Raw genomic sequence first — 8,575 nt, forward strand, 5'->3', positions numbered from 1 at the left:
TTTTTTTTTTTTTTGCTTTTGCCTTTTTTTAATAATGTTTTGTGACCCATCTGATTGCCTTTCATTAACCCCCTCCCCATCTACTCCCCTTTCCCTTCTGCCCAAGTAAGAACCACTGCTGTATACCTTTATACGTTGAAAGTTTCCTCAATGCTCTTTGTATCTTGGGTTAGTGATGCAGTTACAATTGGTTAAACTGATCTGATTCTTGCACTATCCTTTTGTTGTCTGACTCTGCACTTTATACTCTGAATGGAATGACAGGCTTATTAGCAAAAAATATCTGCGTGGCGGCTGGCTTTGAAAAGTGTGCACATTTATAAAGCTGTGCGACGAATCATACCGTGCCTCTAAAAAAGAGAGCAAAGCACAAAAAATGAGAGGAATTTCACATAAGCAGTGTGGATTCAAACATAGCTTTGACTGGAAACTCAGCAAAAACAAAAGAGGGTAGGGTATTTTCTTAGTGTACTGCTTACACTCTGGAAAAGTCATTGGGATATATTGCCCCACGAATTTTTGAGCAAGAATTCCTATTAATTTTAACAGGGAGTTCTTGGTTATAGTTGATGCCACTGTATAGTTATTGCTTTATCTAACTCATAATTTATCAGGTAAAATATAAATGTTACTGGATGTCACTATAACGGTGATCTCAACCACCGTGCCACAGCACCCCTGGGGTGTTTTGAGATCTTTTCAAGGGTGTTGCACAATGTTAGCACTGTTAGGTGTGCAAACATGATTCATCAGGGCTAAGTACAGATAATCAAAAAGCCTGAGGCTGAAGTGATTCAGTCTTTGCAGGTTAGTCTAAGCTGCGTAGATTGAGCTGATAAGCAAGTGAACAGACATTCACTTTTGATTCCGGAGATGCAGCCACATGTCTGCAGTGGCCCAGGCCAGAAGCCGGGGAGTGCTAGAGCATGCCCCTGCTCTGCTGTAGCAGACAGCTTGGGCCCAGGCTAGCCTGCCCACCCTGTGAAGGGGGGTTTGTGGGGGAGGTGCAAAGAAACCTGGGATGCTGAGGGACTGAGAGTTAACTTGAATCTGGAGGGGATCTGGGACAGAAGTTCAATAAACCAATTTAACGTAAATCAGTAAAGTCTGATACTACATCCACCCAGGTTTATCTTAAACCAATTTCAGCCATTTTGAAAGTGGTTTATGTGCACTGAACTTCTGTTGTGTTATAGATTTGAACTGGTTTCTGATCACTTATACTGGTTTATGTGTAATTTTCTGTTCCTAGTCCAGATGAACCCAATGATTTCAAATAAGACTCCATGGTGTTAGAAACATTCTGCCCCCATTGGAGTCCTTTGTACCCAAAGAACTGACCTGTTGTTTTTCTCTGGCTAAAAATGAATGAAAACTAAGAGCTGGCACTTTCTGAGGGGTGCCTTGACTTTAAAAAGTTTGAGAGCGTTTGCATTGCACTGCGCTCTAGTCTGGATTTTCTGGGAGCAGAATTTGGCTTGTGATGATTTGAGCATTAGAACAGAGTGGAAATACCATTCCTGAGCTTGTGCCACACTGAATGTCTATAATATATGTGTACTCCTCTTGAGACTTAAAAGAATTGAAAGACATCACCACAAATTAAGATTTATTGGCGTTATTTTCACCTCCAGTTTGCTCTGTACTTTGCCGTCATCCTGTCTGCACAATTCCCATGGGAATCAGTGCAGGGGTGTGCAGAAATTGTTGGCAGAGTGTGTCTCTTTGATTTCAGTCATTTCATATCATTTTATATTCACATCATTTTCTGTTGAGGAACCTCTCTTAATGAAGGTCTGGAAGCAACAAATATTAAGCTCTAATTAGCTGGGAAGTCAAGAAGAGATCTGTCTAACATGCCTGAAATTCAAATTGTTTCCTGAATTTGAAAAAAGAAATCAAAACCCATGTCTATGAGCCCAGCTCAGCTTTTGTAACATCGCTTGAGAGACAACTTCCTGATATGGCCATTAATGTAATGGCGACTTTAGAGTTTGCTCTCATTTTTGCAACAGAGGTTGTATGATACTGTGCATGATTCTGAACCAGCTTTTCTTATGCCATAAGTGTCCGCCCTCCTGGATTGAAGGGTCGGACAAAGCGGTCAAAAATGACCTTATATGGACTTCCAGGCCGCACCGGGGGGCCCAGGTCAACCGTGGAAGGGGACGAGGAAGACAGGGGCTTTTGATTCCTTTGGGTTTCTTGATTCCTATTAAGTTAATCATTGTGGTAGTGCAGTGTGGTTTGTCAAACCACCATGTAACAGGCTTTGGAGACCTGGGGCTGCCTGTATAGACCACCAGAGTTGCTGGCTTTGGTATCCCAGCACCTCTCCCTGCAGGGATTTGCTGGCAGGGGTATTCCACTAGAACCAAAGTGTCAAGAACTCTGGTGGCCACAACCACATGAACCGGATAGGAGGGACATGAAAAATCAAGATGGCATCAGGCTGTTAAGCTAAACCACAGGGAAGGGTTAACTGGCCAAGGTGTGATGCTTGTGTCCCAGCAGTGGTCCTGGCTCCCGCATTCCTTCCTGGAATAGGTCGTGAGTGGGAAGAGCGCTGCTTCCTTTTGTATGCGGGGAAAGAGAGGGCAGCATTCAGGTCAGGGCGTTATCAGGCCCCAGATTTCATTGCATGATATAAAAACAACCCCTTAGGGCAGGCACTGTGCGTACCTTTGTGGTCACGGAGCACCTAACCTAGGGCTTTATTGTAGCCTCCGGAAGCTGCTTAATGAACTCACACAAATGTATGAATTTTCAAACATGTTACATCCCGATTTTCCATAAAGCATCTTGGCTCCAAAGCTGTTGCATCTGTGAGCGCAAGGATTTCACACTGCATGCACGGCATCCTGATGTGCTGCTGCAGCACTGCTTTGCTGTAGCAGATTGTAGCCGTGTTGGGCTGACTCCTGTCTGAATGCTGCTGGTTTTTTTCCCCTGTTTTTGCAACCTACACCTGAAGTAGGCAGCGTCATGGCCAAATGAAAAAGGCCTTTATTCCCTACATGCCTGTGTGGAGGTTGGAACAGGCTTTCAGGCAGCTGAGACTCCATGGACAGCTTTATCTTTAAATAAGTCTTCTGAGGTGGGAAAACTAGAAATTGACTGTCCCGTTTGTACTCGCGCAACTCATTTCTGGAGCCATATCCTCTGCAGATGCATGTCATGGCAGCATTAGCTTCCATCACATATGTGCCATGCAAAATCGGAAGATGTGGCCTCCAAACTTAGTTAAGTTCAAGTGGATTTTATGTTAATACAGTGAGTGGGAGCAAAATAATTCATTAGTTTATGGTGGTCCCTGCTACAGAGGTGATTTTCACCATAAGAGTGACTTGGTTTTGTGGGAGTGTTTGGAGTGAACTTACAAAAGTTGCTTTCCCTGCCCAACTCCACTGGTGACAGGACAGGGAGTGGAAGGCATCTGGGGACAAAGTGGCGCTTCAGAACTGCTGTTGCAGCATCCCAGTGACGGATCGAGATGCCCTACAGCTGGGCAAGGGCAGAGAAGAGGATCTTCTTGTTGGGGCTGGGATGAGGCAAAGTGAAGGTCCCAGTGAGTCTGGGAAAAGACAACAAACTTGGTTTACCTAGAAAGGCCTCCTTGCCTTGTGCTCCCTGGACTGCAGCATAGATGTGCTACAGCTCATCTGCTGCTCTGCTTTCTGCTCCCTGCTCTGTCTTGCACTGTGCTGCATGTTCCCTCCCCAGTCGGCTGCCTGCCGCGCGGAGAGGCTGCCCTGCCACTTGTGGCATATGGGGCTCAGGTTGACCACTCCTGCACAAGATCAAGCTGGGGCTTTTTCACACTTCCCCCTCCCAGAATTGGCATCTTACTGGTTTCCTTAGCAACTGGCATGTAGCCAGGCTACTATTTCATTAAAGTTCCTGTTCTGTTAACTTGTATGTATTGTTGGTTACTTCTTTATGAATCCAAACTCCTTAAGTGTGTCCTGGACCACCAGTGCATTATGGCCTGTGCTGTAGTAGCAAGTTCACCACCAGGCAAGAATTTCTACAGGGATGGGCTCTGAATGCTTATCAGTTAGCAAGTAAAATTGCATTCTCATGTGAAGGTGACTGATCTGATGCTGTATGGTGGATTAGGAGGGACCAAGAGAAAGACTCGTATGTCACCCAGCATACTCTGTCACATAAAACAAGGCGATTAGATGTGGTGTGTTTCTAGTGATGAAAGCAGGCAATCGGGTTCATGTCACGCAATCAGCTTAAAAGAGCTTTCTAGATTTCAGAGAGCAGAACTAAAATAACTTGACCTACCTTGGTCCCGTAATCTTTAAATACAGCTTAACATCTGCTGTTCAGCACTTGGCAATAATATTTATTATGGTTTTTTTAATAGCATGCACCGTGTCCTAATTAATTACTTTCACAAACAACCAGAACAGCGACCCACACACACCCACACACAAACGCAAACACTTCATTGTGTTAGAAGTAAGGCTGAAATTGAGCCTGGAGGGGAACAATCTTAAAAGAAAGTTGCATCTGAAGTTCCCCGATGCAGGGAGTCCATGAAGCAGTAACGGACAGGGGTTTGCATGGCTGCTCGTGGGTCTGTGCCAAAGGAAGAGGTCTATTGGGGAACTCGCAGCATTTAGGAACGGCCTCTGAAGAGTCACTGTGGTCCTTACTGCACGCTGCCTGCTCCCAGTCTGTACTGCTTCCAAGGTGCCTCTGAGAGCATCGCTGAGAAACGCACTCTGCCCACCTCCTCCCGCTGTACGTGGACCAAACCTGGAGGAAGCAGTGAAGCTGCCTTGAGGGCTCCCCTTCCCTTTTCTCTCGAGAGCCATCTCTGCTGTGCTTGAATCTTGGTGGCAGGAGCCACCCTCCATGTGACTTCACTGCCTTATTTCCAGGTTTAGTGTGGGCTGGGTGTGCTTCATGGCCATGCTGTACGTGTGCAACTCATTCGAGCAGCTAGAGGATGGAAGAGGTAACACCATTGACCCTGAATTCATTTCAGCAAAGTGTCCTTTTCAGTTTCATAAACATCCTTGACATGAAAGTTAAATACAAGAAAAGTGGAGTGTGGAGGGAAAGCAACACCCCAACTAAAATGTCAACCACGTGGTCTATGAATAAGGAGGATAATGAACAGAAAATGTATCCGCTGTTGATCTGAAGGCAGCAGGAGATGAAGAATCCACTTTTCCTTGACAGTTTGGTTAATAACCCTCTAAGTTAACCTTATAACCATATAACTTCTCATTTAGATTGGCCTGCCTTCAACTTCCAGCTGTTGGTCAGTGTTATGTCTTCCTGTACTCAGTTAGAGCTCTCCAGTATCCAGTGTTTCCTCTCTGCAAAGATGCTTATTTACTGTAATCAAGCCATCTCTCAAACCTCTTTTTGATTAAACAGATGGAGCTCTTTATCTCTCTTCTTGCAGAGCATTTTCTTCAGCTCTTGAATAATTTTGTGACCCTCTTCAATTGCATAGTATTCTTTTAAAACGTGGATAGCAGATCTGGACACACGAATCCATTATTGATCTCGCTGATGTGCTGTGCGGTGGTGAAGTCACTGCTCTAAGCTCACTCAATACTTCCCTGTCTGTACGTCACACGAGTCTTTTTTTGGCACAGCATCGCACTGGGAGCTTATGTTCAGTTGCTTGGTTGTTATGACCCCCTGAATCCTTGTCAGATATCATGCTTTTCAGGATACAGTTTCCTATTCTGTATGTATGCCCAGGCTTCCTGAGCCCTATAATTTGGCATTTGACTTGTAGTAATTTGCATTTTGTTTCAATAAGTCCCACTTGCAAGGCAGTTCAGATATCCGAGTGCCTCGTCTTCACCATTATTTACTAGTCCACCAATCTTGGTGTGATTATGTAAATTCATCAGCAGCAAATTTCTATTTATTTCCAGATTACCAATGAAAGTGTTGAATGGCTTCAGGCAAGAAAGCCCCACTAGAAGCATTTTTGGAGACCTGTCAGTTAGCCTGTGCTTAGGCAATTGGCAATGTCTTTACCGAGGCATACAAGAAAATGGGACTGACGCTTAACATTCACAAGACTAAGGTCCTCCACCAACAAGTTCCTAATGAGCAGCCCCCAGCTCTGATAATGCAGATCCATGGTGAGACTGGAGAACGTGGAAATATTTTGCATACCTCAGAAAGCTGCCGTTGAAGAAATCCAACTTTGCGTCAAATGTGCAAGTGCAGCCCTTAGATGCCTGAAGAAACGGGTGCCTGAAGATTGTGACATCAGATCCAGAACCAAGCTTATGGGTGATCCCTGCCTTGCTGTGTGGAGCTGAGATGTGGGCAGTGTACAAAAGGCTTCTGAAGTTGTTGAAGTACCATCCACGCTGCCAGCAGAAGATCCTCTGAATCCAGTGGGAAAACAGGGACAGCAATGTTAGTGTCCTCCTGCAAGCAAGCATGAGGTGATGACCCTCTGACATCAACCTTCTTGGGCTGACCGTGTCCTCTGGATGTCCGACTCCAGACTCCCGATGCAAGTTTTATTTTCCCAGCTCAGCCAGGGTGTACACTCAAGAAGAGGGCACAGAAAGCGCTTCATGGACGTTCTCGAGTCCAGCTTAAAAAAATGCAACATCAGCATCAACTCATGGGAGGCTATTGCCTAGAACTGCCCCAGATGGAAGAAGAGTCTGCTGCAGGGATTTCAGTGCTTTGAAACCTCACAGCAACAACAACAGGAGATGGAAAAGTAGGAGTGGCAGAATCCAGCGCCACCCACTCCGCATGGAAACACATCTCCGGACTGCAGTAGAGTCTATCGATCCCAGATAGGCTTCATTAGCCCTCTTTGGACACGCAGATAAGACGGTCATCCTCACCTGCGGGGGACTGCCGAAGAGAGGCTTAGTTCACTTCACTTGTGCTCCAATTGAAACTACTAAGGGTTTCAACCAATCTGTGAAAAGTTGGAATCTCCGTCTCTCTCAGCCGCTGCAGGTTTTTTCCTATCAGCATTTTTCTGAGTGGTGATCAATACCTTCTCCCTCTTTATTTGGTCAGTTTTCAGGGGTCAGATTGCTTCAGTAACCCATTTAGCAGTGTGGGCTGTTTCTCCTTCCACACAGTTCTCCAAATTGACATTCTGTTGTGAGTCCTTTGGAGAGCTCAAGTTTTTAGTATTGAATACAGGCTCACTATTTCTCTTTGAAGTCTTCTAGCCATCATTCTTGCTCTTCCTCTTCTGATGAATGTGTTCTTAGCTTTGTCTTTCGTGGAAATTGGAATGCATGTAGTGTTTTACATCTTGAATAGATACCGTAGGCGTGATTCAGTGATTCATGTGCTTAAGCAGAAGTGTAAGTGAATTTCTGAATAGGGAAGCTTTTTTGAATTGGGTTTGTGACTGGTTTGGCTTCAGTGTAAATTCATTCATTGACATGTCTTTATTCTTGATTTACAGTGATGCAAGAAGAAGTGTATCCGACGCCCACTAAAGCACCCATTCTCCTGGGATATGTCCTTGCAAGTTGTACAAATTCCATGTAAATGGTCTGGATCTATAAACTAACAACCTTAAAGCCAGGGCCACACTTAAGAGGATGGCTTGTCCCAATGCACTTAGCTTCTCCCTTAGCATGAACTAGTTAGCTGTTGCCCTTTACTCCAGAGATATACGAGATCAGTGAAAAGTGTCTGTATCCACTTTCAGGGTCAGTCATAAGGACAGGCTAAACAGGAATTAAATGTTTTCCCTATAAACTATCAACATAGTTATATACCTAGGATTTCTATAGTGACTGAAACTCTCACAGTCTTTAATGCATATGATTTCACTACTGCCAGTATAGCATAGAGCAGGGGTTCCCAAACTGTGGTATGCATGCCCCTGGGGCTATGCAACATATTTCTGGGGGGTATGTGGGGGAAAAAAATTGTGTAATGGTGGATTTAATTTTCATTGTAATAATAACTGGCATTTAAGAGATTAAAATATAAAACATGTTGGCAGGGGTAGGCAGGCAGCTGGTAAATCTGGAAGAGGGTATACAATAAGAAGTTCTGGGAACCTGTGCCATAGAGTGTAACAGGAGGCCTGCTTGGGGCTGATCTCCACACGGCCCACCCACCTGTTCTTGGGCTAACAGCTTGCTTTCTTGCCCACCACGCCTTGATCTTAATAATTAATTAATAGATGTAATTTAAGCAGGAGGCTGCACATTTTCTGCCCCGCTGCTAGGGGGCGTGATCTGCGGCTCCATTTCTCCCCTACACCGCAGCCCAAGCCTTGCAGATGACCTCATGATGTTTTCATACATGCCAGTCCCACATGAGGGACCCCAGAATCCTGCTGTAGGACCCCACCTGGGTTCCTCCCTTCAGGCGGGCTCTGCCACTGTCATACCGGGCCACATATTACCCTGCCATCGGTTCCCCTTTGGGTGTGGTCCCCTCACTGGGACCTTCGGCTCACGCTAGCCCTGGCCCACCTCTAGGCCAGTCGGGACCCCAGACCCTGGCTCTTGGGTGTCCCTCTCGGTGGGCCTCCTTGCCCTTCTGACCCTCCTGGTCCTGGCCACCGCCTGGGCCAGTCAGGGGAAGC

The sequence above is a fragment of the Gavialis gangeticus genome, unplaced genomic scaffold (assembly GCF_001723915.1).
Source record: "Gavialis gangeticus isolate Ggan-Ray unplaced genomic scaffold, GavGan_comp1, whole genome shotgun sequence".
Lineage (NCBI taxonomy): Eukaryota > Metazoa > Chordata > Crocodylia > Gavialidae > Gavialis > Gavialis gangeticus.